Raw genomic sequence first — 12765 nt, 5'->3', positions numbered from 1 at the left:
GACTCTATATGGGTCGTTGAGGAAAAGAGGCTACGCCCGGAGCTTCCTGAGGAAAATCCGAAAGTCGTTTCTGGAAACAAAGGAGAAGAACCTCAAAACTCCCATCCCCCTGATAACAACTTACTCGAGCCTAAGTATCCACATTAACAACAGAATCAAAAGGAACTTTGAAGACACTCAAAGGAACAATTCTGTGATGCAGGAATTTAGGATCATATCAGCATATAGGAAAAACAAAAACTTACAGGACATCTTAGTCAAAAGTAAACTAAAACCAAAACCGGGACAACCACACAAAAACAAACCGCAGTTCTTTAAAGAGAAAAAATCTGTAAAGAACAGGGGAACCAAACAGGTATTTCCCATCCTCCAGAAAATCAATCTGGACACAAGAAACTGCGTGTACATCATCACATGCAACAAATGCGGGAGCCAGTACATAGGAGAAACAGGGAATTCCATCCGAATCCGACTGGCACAACACAGATATAACATTAAGAACCAGAAAGAAATGCACACTAAATTAGTCCCACATTTTCTGGAACACGGCCTTCAATCACTAGAAGTGAGCGGACTCGAACACAACATTAATTGGACAGCTGCACAACGGCAGCAGACAGAGAGATACTGGGTTCGTCAACTCGACACCAGATATCCCACTGGACTGAACATTAAATAAATTTGACATGCTTTCTCAGCCCGACCTGCCGAGTATCAGAGTGAGGTTTGAATCAGGGAATCCACAGATGGCCTATGCATTCCCTGTCTTTTTTAGAAGCACAAGTCAGTTAAAACTGACAGCTCTAGAAAGCAGGATCCGTTGTCCCGAACCTAACCAGCTCGTGCCTCTGGGGAAGCAGCCCTGCCATTGGCAGACTGTCCAGATCAAACCGATCAATGAGAAAGGAGGGGGCGGAGAAAGCGGGCGGAGCCCAAAATACACAGACACAAATAGAGCAGCAAAACACTGAGCAGCCACACTGCCTGATGAAGATCTAACCAGATCGAAACGTCGCGACCTACACACCGAGAAAAAGGACAAGCTTCCACCTCCAGCAAGAACCAGAAGGACGAACCCTCCCTCCACGGAAGAGAACTCTCTCCACAGAGGACCAACAAGGAGCAAAACTGACTTAGGTTGATACCTTACTCAGTTTACTCAGGAGACCTTCACAAAGGACCTCTCCACACGCTGCAGCAGCCCTCCAGCAGAAACAGCACTCCGGAGGACTCAGCCTACAGCACAAAAACACAAATCTAACACAGGTCGATACCTAACGGTGCCAACTAAAGCCTTGTTAAATTTGTTAGGTAAGTATGAGCCACAAAGGTAGACGCCAGCCCCGGGCTGACAACACACACTACCAGAGAGGCTACACCACAGCACACACACAGCACCACAGGAAAAGACAAATGACACAGTGTCAGAGCTCTTTTCAAATCACGGTGAGAATAATGTTTAATTTGATCCGTATGGTACACCACCTGCGCAATATTACTGTCAGCGTGGACCACAACAAAGAGTCCAGACCGGATCCTCCCAGCCTGCTACGCAAGATGAAGGAACTGATGGATCTCATCAAACCAGCTTGCCCGACAGGGAAAACCTTGCTCCTCCTGGAAGGCAATGCTAGAAACTGGGGCTACAATACTCGAGTAATCCTTGATGGACACTACACTGATGAGATCGACAGACTGTCCGCAGAGCTCTCCCAGGTGCTCACAGGAAACTGGAGAGAACCATGGGAAGTAGCTCAACGCTGGGCCTGGAACAACCTCGGCAAGAGACTGCACAGGAGCTCTCTGGAGCACACCAGGGCCATCATCATCAGCGTAAACAGCCCCAAAACAACACCTTCACAGCCACCGACCACCACTCAGAACCGGTACAGCGTGCTGACGGAGGAAACCGAGAGGGAGACAGAGACCGGCAACAGCTCTCAGAGTGCTAGCACAGGAGAGAATGAAAATCCTGCCCCCTGGACGATCCCTCCAAGGATCGCCCCTGCAGACACGCCGGCACTGTCACAGACAGAATTCCCTCAGATTCCAAAAACCCGACGCACGCCGAACAACAGGAGCCGTGAGAATAAAAAGAGGAGCAACGCAGAACCAGCCGCGACTCCCCCTCCGGCCTTCCAGCCGTCTGAGATTTCCCCGGCAGGCTCACCACTTGCACCTTCTTCCCTGCAGCTCTCTACCCACTCGGTCACTCCAACACCTAGACCGAGATCCCGCCTGCATGCCTCCCCCACTGCCTCTGCATCCTGTGCGCCTGCCTCCCTCATCTCCCCAGCATCTAACTTGGATGCTTCTCTCCTCCCTTCTCACTCTCCATTTTCTGCTTCCCTCCTCTCTACCCACACCTCTCACTCATCTGTGCCTAATCTTAACCTTTCACCCTGCATGCCTGACCTGAACCCTCCTGCCTTATCTATTAACCTTTCCCTCGACCCTAACTCTAACCCTAACCAAATTCCATCTTCTCTCTCTACCCCGGCTCCTGCTGCCTCGTCTCCTAATCCTTCCCCTGACTCTAACCCTAACCCACCTCCATCCTCTCCCTCGCTCCCGTCTCCTGCTGCCTTGTCCCCTAATCTTTCCCCGGACACTAACCCTAACTTGAATCAACTTTCACCCTCTCTCTCCATCCCGTTTCCTGACCTCTCCACTGCACCGGCTTCTCCAGCCTCCTCTCCCTCCTCCCCCACTCCTCCCAGGGCGCACATCTTCCCCGCAGTAACTGTACAACGGACACTAGTCTCTACCGAGACTCCCAAAACAACTCACAGACCAACACGCCACCCAAACACCAGTAGGAAAAACCTGGATTGGTCCCTGAAAACCCGGAAAAGTTGTCTCATCATCGGTGACTCGAATCTGGCTAACATCCCACCACACACGAACGAGGATGTCCAGATTGACAGCTATCCGGGCGCTAAATTCTCCCACGTGGAACCGCTGCTACAAGCACACAGGGACAACACCACGGTGAAGAAAGTAGTGCTCTCTTTCGGGATCAATAACAGGGAAAACAAACCAAAGGAAACAACAATAAAGCAGGTGCAGAAGGCTCGCAGAGCATCCAAACTTGCATTCCCGGACGCAGAAATCTACATCCCGGTGATCAACTACTCGGACACACTACCCCCGGAACAACAGAGGAACCTGGATACACTGAATAAGTACATCATGGAGAATACGAATCACATCCCAAAACTGCGGAAACAGGACTTTAAAACAGCAAGGGACAACGTCCACTGGACCACAGAAACAGCAGAAAAGATGCTGCAACACTGGATGACGCATTTAAACTAGACATCCCCACAAGCCTACAAACTGAGGAGGGGAGCAAGAACATAGTACTCCTGGCCAACAACTTTCAACCGACAGAGCCCCAAATAAAACTACTGGAAAAAGGACTTTCCTTCATCCCCACGCTAGATATCCACAAACAACAGAGGAATAACCTAAGACAGGACATAGGAATATACCACAGGAAACTAAAACTGGCAGCCTTTTTCCAAAACAAGAGAAAAAAGGACAGGATACCCTTCATGCCCACATCCAAATGGGAGCCTAGAGGGGGACAAATTGCCCAGGAAATCACCGACTTGATCACCCTAGACAGGGAAGCACTAGACGTACTGCCAGAACAACATAGAGATCACTGTAACCTAACGCAGGAGGAGGTAACAGCCCTCAGGAACCTAGCCAAAAACAGAAACATAGTCATTAAACCAGCAGACAAGGGAAGCGCTATAGTGATCATGGACAGAGAACAGTACATCTGGGAGGCTGAGAGACAGCTCAACAACCAGGAACACTACAGGAAACTACAGGAACCCACTTACCTAAAAACAGTGGAGGACATAAATAAAATCATAGATACGCTGTTGGACAAAAAATACATAAATACGAAACAGAGCAGCTACCTAAAGGGAAAAGAAGCACCCAGAGCCAGGATATTCTACCTACTACCCAAGATTCACAAAGCACCAGACACATGGCCTAAACCGTATGAGATTCCATCAGGAAGGCCGATTGTCTCTGACTGCAACAGTGAATCCTACAGGACGGCAGAATACATAGATTTCTTTCTAAATCCTCTGTCGAACCGCCATCCTAGCTACATAAAGGACACCTATGATTTTGTAGCCAAAATCAGAGGCATCACCGTCCCACAGTCTGCGTTTTTATTCAGTATAGATGTAGACAGCCTATACACTAACATAGAAACAACAGAGGGACTAAAAGCAGTTAGGAAATGGTTCAACAAATACCCGGACAAAGACAGACCGGATGCAGAAATCCTGGAACTCCTGTTCATCAACCTGACGAAAAACGACTTTGAATTCAACCAGGAATTTTACCTCCAAATCAAAGGGACAGCAATGGGCAAGAAATTCGCACCAGCCTATGCGGACATTTACATGGCTGACTGGGAAGAAACAGTCTTCGAGAAATGCACACACAAACCCACACACTACTTTAGATATTTAGATGACATCTGGGGCACATGGACACACGGCACAGACACATTTTTAGACTTCATGAACATCTTAAACACGCACCACACATCGATCAAAGTTAAACACACCACACATAACTCCTCAATTAATTTCTTAGACACCACCACATACAAAGGCCCTGATTTTAACCGCACTAACACATTAGACACAAAGGTTTATTTCAAAGATACTGACACACATTCATTACTACACAAAAACAGCTTCCACCCAAAACACACATTCAGAGGACTTGTTAAATCCCAACTCTTAAGATTCCACAGAATCTGCAGCCAGTCCACGGAATTTGAAAAGGCCACTCAGACTCTATATGGGTCGTTGAGGAAAAGAGGCTACGCCCGGAGCTTCCTGAGGAAAATCCGAAAGTCGTTTCTGGAAACAAAGGAGAAGAACCTCAAAACTCCCATCCCCCTGATAACAACTTACTCGAGCCTAAGTATCCACATTAACAACAGAATCAAAAGGAACTTTGAAGACACTCAAAGGAACAATTCTGTGATGCAGGAATTTAGGATCATATCAGCATATAGGAAAAACAAAAACTTACAGGACATCTTAGTCAAAAGTAAACTAAAACCAAAACCGGGACAACCACACAAAAACAAACCGCAGTTCTTTAAAGAGAAAAAATCTGTAAAGAACAGGGGAACCAAACAGGTATTTCCCATCCTCCAGAAAATCAATCTGGACACAAGAAACTGCGTGTACATCATCACATGCAACAAATGCGGGAGCCAGTACATAGGAGAAACAGGGAATTCCATCCGAATCCGACTGGCACAACACAGATATAACATTAAGAACCAGAAAGAAATGCACACTAAATTAGTCCCACATTTTCTGGAACACGGCCTTCAATCACTAGAAGTGAGCGGACTCGAACACAACATTAATTGGACAGCTGCACAACGGCAGCAGACAGAGAGATACTGGGTTCGTCAACTCGACACCAGATATCCCACTGGACTGAACATTAAATAAATTTGACATGCTTTCTCAGCCCGACCTGCCGAGTATCAGAGTGAGGTTTGAATCAGGGAATCCACAGATGGCCTATGCATTCCCTGTCTTTTTTAGAAGCACAAGTCAGTTAAAACTGACAGCTCTAGAAAGCAGGATCCGTTGTCCCGAACCTAACCAGCTCGTGCCTCTGGGGAAGCAGCCCTGCCATTGGCAGACTGTCCAGATCAAACCGATCAATGAGAAAGGAGGGGGCGGAGAAAGCGGGCGGAGCCCAAAATACACAGACACAAATAGAGCAGCAAAACACTGAGCAGCCACACTGCCTGATGAAGATCTAACCAGATCGAAACGTCGCGACCTACACACCGAGAAAAAGGACAAGCTTCCACCTCCAGCAAGAACCAGAAGGACGAACCCTCCCTCCACGGAAGAGAACTCTCTCCACAGAGGACCAACAAGGAGCAAAACTGACTTAGGTTGATACCTTACTCAGTTTACTCAGGAGACCTTCACAAAGGACCTCTCCACACGCTGCAGCAGCCCTCCAGCAGAAACAGCACTCCGGAGGACTCAGCCTACAGCACAAAAACACAAATCTAACACAGGTCGATACCTAACGGTGCCAACTAAAGCCTTGTTAAATTTGTTAGGTAAGTATGAGCCACAAAGGTAGACGCCAGCCCCGGGCTGACAACACACACTACCAGAGAGGCTACACCACAGCACACACACAGCACCACAGGAAAAGACAAATAACACAGTGTCAGAGCTCTTTTCAAATCACGGTGAGAATAATGTTTAATTTGATCCGTATGGTACACCACCTGCGCAATATTACTGTCAGCGTGGACCACAACAAAGAGTCCAGACCGGATCCTCCCAGCCTGCTACGCAAGATGAAGGAACTGATGGATCTCATCAAACCAGCTTGCCCGACAGGGAAAACCTTGCTCCTCCTGGAAGGCAATGCTAGAAACTGGGGCTACAATACTCGAGTAATCCTTGATGGACACTACACTGATGAGATCGACAGACTGTCCGCAGAGCTCTCCCAGGTGCTCACAGGAAACTGGAGAGAACCATGGGAAGTAGCTCAACGCTGGGCCTGGAACAACCTCGGCAAGAGACTGCACAGGAGCTCTCTGGAGCACACCAGGGCCATCATCATCAGCGTAAACAGCCCCAAAACAACACCTTCACAGCCACCGACCACCACTCAGAACCGGTACAGCGTGCTGACGGAGGAAACCGAGAGGGAGACAGAGACCGGCAACAGCTCTCAGAGTGCTAGCACAGGAGAGAATGAAAATCCTGCCCCCTGGACGATCCCTCCAAGGATCGCCCCTGCAGACACGCCGGCACTGTCACAGACAGAATTCCCTCAGATTCCAAAAACCCGACGCACGCCGAACAACAGGAGCCGTGAGAATAAAAAGAGGAGCAACGCAGAACCAGCCGCGACTCCCCCTCCGGCCTTCCAGCCGTCTGAGATTTCCCCGGCAGGCTCACCACTTGCACCTTCTTCCCTGCAGCTCTCTACCCACTCGGTCACTCCAACACCTAGACCGAGATCCCGCCTGCATGCCTCCCCCACTGCCTCTGCATCCTGTGCGCCTGCCTCCCTCATCTCCCCAGCATCTAACTTGGATGCTTCTCTCCTCCCTTCTCACTCTCCATTTTCTGCTTCCCTCCTCTCTACCCACACCTCTCACTCATCTGTGCCTAATCTTAACCTTTCACCCTGCATGCCTGACCTGAACCCTCCTGCCTTATCTATTAACCTTTCCCTCGACCCTAACTCTAACCCTAACCAAATTCCATCTTCTCTCTCTACCCCGGCTCCTGCTGCCTCGTCTCCTAATCCTTCCCCTGACTCTAACCCTAACCCACCTCCATCCTCTCCCTCGCTCCCGTCTCCTGCTGCCTTGTCCCCTAATCTTTCCCCGGACACTAACCCTAACTTGAATCAACTTTCACCCTCTCTCTCCATCCCGTTTCCTGACCTCTCCACTGCACCGGCTTCTCCAGCCTCCTCTCCCTCCTCCCCCACTCCTCCCAGGGCGCACATCTTCCCCGCAGTAACTGTACAACGGACACTAGTCTCTACCGAGACTCCCAAAACAACTCACAGACCAACACGCCACCCAAACACCAGTAGGAAAAACCTGGATTGGTCCCTGAAAACCCGGAAAAGTTGTCTCATCATCGGTGACTCGAATCTGGCTAACATCCCACCACACACGAACGAGGATGTCCAGATTGACAGCTATCCGGGCGCTAAATTCTCCCACGTGGAACCGCTGCTACAAGCACACAGGGACAACACCACGGTGAAGAAAGTAGTGCTCTCTTTCGGGATCAATAACAGGGAAAACAAACCAAAGGAAACAACAATAAAGCAGGTGCAGAAGGCTCGCAGAGCATCCAAACTTGCATTCCCGGACGCAGAAATCTACATCCCGGTGATCAACTACTCGGACACACTACCCCCGGAACAACAGAGGAACCTGGATACACTGAATAAGTACATCATGGAGAATACGAATCACATCCCAAAACTGCGGAAACAGGACTTTAAAACAGCAAGGGACAACGTCCACTGGACCACAGAAACAGCAGAAAAGATGCTGCAACACTGGATGACGCATTTAAACTAGACATCCCCACAAGCCTACAAACTGAGGAGGGGAGCAAGAACATAGTACTCCTGGCCAACAACTTTCAACCGACAGAGCCCCAAATAAAACTACTGGAAAAAGGACTTTCCTTCATCCCCACGCTAGATATCCACAAACAACAGAGGAATAACCTAAGACAGGACATAGGAATATACCACAGGAAACTAAAACTGGCAGCCTTTTTCCAAAACAAGAGAAAAAAGGACAGGATACCCTTCATGCCCACATCCAAATGGGAGCCTAGAGGGGGACAAATTGCCCAGGAAATCACCGACTTGATCACCCTAGACAGGGAAGCACTAGACGTACTGCCAGAACAACATAGAGATCACTGTAACCTAACGCAGGAGGAGGTAACAGCCCTCAGGAACCTAGCCAAAAACAGAAACATAGTCATTAAACCAGCAGACAAGGGAAGCGCTATAGTGATCATGGACAGAGAACAGTACATCTGGGAGGCTGAGAGACAGCTCAACAACCAGGAACACTACAGGAAACTACAGGAACCCACTTACCTAAAAACAGTGGAGGACATAAATAAAATCATAGATACGCTGTTGGACAAAAAATACATAAATACGAAACAGAGCAGCTACCTAAAGGGAAAAGAAGCACCCAGAGCCAGGATATTCTACCTACTACCCAAGATTCACAAAGCACCAGACACATGGCCTAAACCGTATGAGATTCCATCAGGAAGGCCGATTGTCTCTGACTGCAACAGTGAATCCTACAGGACGGCAGAATACATAGATTTCTTTCTAAATCCTCTGTCGAACCGCCATCCTAGCTACATAAAGGACACCTATGATTTTGTAGCCAAAATCAGAGGCATCACCGTCCCACAGTCTGCGTTTTTATTCAGTATAGATGTAGACAGCCTATACACTAACATAGAAACAACAGAGGGACTAAAAGCAGTTAGGAAATGGTTCAACAAATACCCGGACAAAGACAGACCGGATGCAGAAATCCTGGAACTCCTGTTCATCAACCTGACGAAAAACGACTTTGAATTCAACCAGGAATTTTACCTCCAAATCAAAGGGACAGCAATGGGCAAGAAATTCGCACCAGCCTATGCGGACATTTACATGGCTGACTGGGAAGAAACAGTCTTCGAGAAATGCACACACAAACCCACACACTACTTTAGATATTTAGATGACATCTGGGGCACATGGACACACGGCACAGACACATTTTTAGACTTCATGAACATCTTAAACACGCACCACACATCGATCAAAGTTAAACACACCACACATAACTCCTCAATTAATTTCTTAGACACCACCACATACAAAGGCCCTGATTTTAACCGCACTAACACATTAGACACAAAGGTTTATTTCAAAGATACTGACACACATTCATTACTACACAAAAACAGCTTCCACCCAAAACACACATTCAGAGGACTTGTTAAATCCCAACTCTTAAGATTCCACAGAATCTGCAGCCAGTCCACGGAATTTGAAAAGGCCACTCAGACTCTATATGGGTCGTTGAGGAAAAGAGGCTACGCCCGGAGCTTCCTGAGGAAAATCCGAAAGTCGTTTCTGGAAACAAAGGAGAAGAACCTCAAAACTCCCATCCCCCTGATAACAACTTACTCGAGCCTAAGTATCCACATTAACAACAGAATCAAAAGGAACTTTGAAGACACTCAAAGGAACAATTCTGTGATGCAGGAATTTAGGATCATATCAGCATATAGGAAAAACAAAAACTTACAGGACATCTTAGTCAAAAGTAAACTAAAACCAAAACCGGGACAACCACACAAAAACAAACCGCAGTTCTTTAAAGAGAAAAAATCTGTAAAGAACAGGGGAACCAAACAGGTATTTCCCATCCTCCAGAAAATCAATCTGGACACAAGAAACTGCGTGTACATCATCACATGCAACAAATGCGGGAGCCAGTACATAGGAGAAACAGGGAATTCCATCCGAATCCGACTGGCACAACACAGATATAACATTAAGAACCAGAAAGAAATGCACACTAAATTAGTCCCACATTTTCTGGAACACGGCCTTCAATCACTAGAAGTGAGCGGACTCGAACACAACATTAATTGGACAGCTGCACAACGGCAGCAGACAGAGAGATACTGGGTTCGTCAACTCGACACCAGATATCCCACTGGACTGAACATTAAATAAATTTGACATGCTTTCTCAGCCCGACCTGCCGAGTATCAGAGTGAGGTTTGAATCAGGGAATCCACAGATGGCCTATGCATTCCCTGTCTTTTTTAGAAGCACAAGTCAGTTAAAACTGACAGCTCTAGAAAGCAGGATCCGTTGTCCCGAACCTAACCAGCTCGTGCCTCTGGGGAAGCAGCCCTGCCATTGGCAGACTGTCCAGATCAAACCGATCAATGAGAAAGGAGGGGGCGGAGAAAGCGGGCGGAGCCCAAAATACACAGACACAAATAGAGCAGCAAAACACTGAGCAGCCACACTGCCTGATGAAGATCTAACCAGATCGAAACGTCGCGACCTACACACCGAGAAAAAGGACAAGCTTCCACCTCCAGCAAGAACCAGAAGGACGAACCCTCCCTCCACGGAAGAGAACTCTCTCCACAGAGGACCAACAAGGAGCAAAACTGACTTAGGTTGATACCTTACTCAGTTTACTCAGGAGACCTTCACAAAGGACCTCTCCACACGCTGCAGCAGCCCTCCAGCAGAAACAGCACTCCGGAGGACTCAGCCTACAGCACAAAAACACAAATCTAACACAGGTCGATACCTAACGGTGCCAACTAAAGCCTTGTTAAATTTGTTAGGTAAGTATGAGCCACAAAGGTAGACGCCAGCCCCGGGCTGACAACACACACTACCAGAGAGGCTACACCACAGCACACACACAGCACCACAGGAAAAGACAAATAACACAGTGTCAGAGCTCTTTTCAAATCACGGTGAGAATAATGTTTAATTTGATCCGTATGGTACACCACCTGCGCAATATTACTGTCAGCGTGGACCACAACAAAGAGTCCAGACCGGATCCTCCCAGCCTGCTACGCAAGATGAAGGAACTGATGGATCTCATCAAACCAGCTTGCCCGACAGGGAAAACCTTGCTCCTCCTGGAAGGCAATGCTAGAAACTGGGGCTACAATACTCGAGTAATCCTTGATGGACACTACACTGATGAGATCGACAGACTGTCCGCAGAGCTCTCCCAGGTGCTCACAGGAAACTGGAGAGAACCATGGGAAGTAGCTCAACGCTGGGCCTGGAACAACCTCGGCAAGAGACTGCACAGGAGCTCTCTGGAGCACACCAGGGCCATCATCATCAGCGTAAACAGCCCCAAAACAACACCTTCACAGCCACCGACCACCACTCAGAACCGGTACAGCGTGCTGACGGAGGAAACCGAGAGGGAGACAGAGACCGGCAACAGCTCTCAGAGTGCTAGCACAGGAGAGAATGAAAATCCTGCCCCCTGGACGATCCCTCCAAGGATCGCCCCTGCAGACACGCCGGCACTGTCACAGACAGAATTCCCTCAGATTCCAAAAACCCGACGCACGCCGAACAACAGGAGCCGTGAGAATAAAAAGAGGAGCAACGCAGAACCAGCCGCGACTCCCCCTCCGGCCTTCCAGCCGTCTGAGATTTCCCCGGCAGGCTCACCACTTGCACCTTCTTCCCTGCAGCTCTCTACCCACTCGGTCACTCCAACACCTAGACCGAGATCCCGCCTGCATGCCTCCCCCACTGCCTCTGCATCCTGTGCGCCTGCCTCCCTCATCTCCCCAGCATCTAACTTGGATGCTTCTCTCCTCCCTTCTCACTCTCCATTTTCTGCTTCCCTCCTCTCTACCCACACCTCTCACTCATCTGTGCCTAATCTTAACCTTTCACCCTGCATGCCTGACCTGAACCCTCCTGCCTTATCTATTAACCTTTCCCTCGACCCTAACTCTAACCCTAACCAAATTCCATCTTCTCTCTCTACCCCGGCTCCTGCTGCCTCGTCTCCTAATCCTTCCCCTGACTCTAACCCTAACCCACCTCCATCCTCTCCCTCGCTCCCGTCTCCTGCTGCCTTGTCCCCTAATCTTTCCCCGGACACTAACCCTAACTTGAATCAACTTTCACCCTCTCTCTCCATCCCGTTTCCTGACCTCTCCACTGCACCGGCTTCTCCAGCCTCCTCTCCCTCCTCCCCCACTCCTCCCAGGGCGCACATCTTCCCCGCAGTAACTGTACAACGGACACTAGTCTCTACCGAGACTCCCAAAACAACTCACAGACCAACACGCCACCCAAACACCAGTAGGAAAAACCTGGATTGGTCCCTGAAAACCCGGAAAAGTTGTCTCATCATCGGTGACTCGAATCTGGCTAACATCCCACCACACACGAACGAGGATGTCCAGATTGACAGCTATCCGGGCGCTAAATTCTCCCACGTGGAACCGCTGCTACAAGCACACAGGGACAACACCACGGTGAAGAAAGTAGTGCTCTCTTTCGGGATCAATAACAGGGAAAACAAACCAAAGGAAACAACAATAAAGCAGGTGCAGAAGGCTCGCAGAGCATCCAAACTTGCATTCCCGG

Source organism: Semicossyphus pulcher, unplaced genomic scaffold (assembly GCF_022749685.1).
Source record: "Semicossyphus pulcher isolate SPU_LCO1_2020_fin unplaced genomic scaffold, fSemPul1.0.p SCAF_40, whole genome shotgun sequence".
NCBI lineage: Eukaryota > Metazoa > Chordata > Actinopteri > Labriformes > Labridae > Semicossyphus > Semicossyphus pulcher.
Note: the sequence above shows the minus strand (reverse complement) of the source record.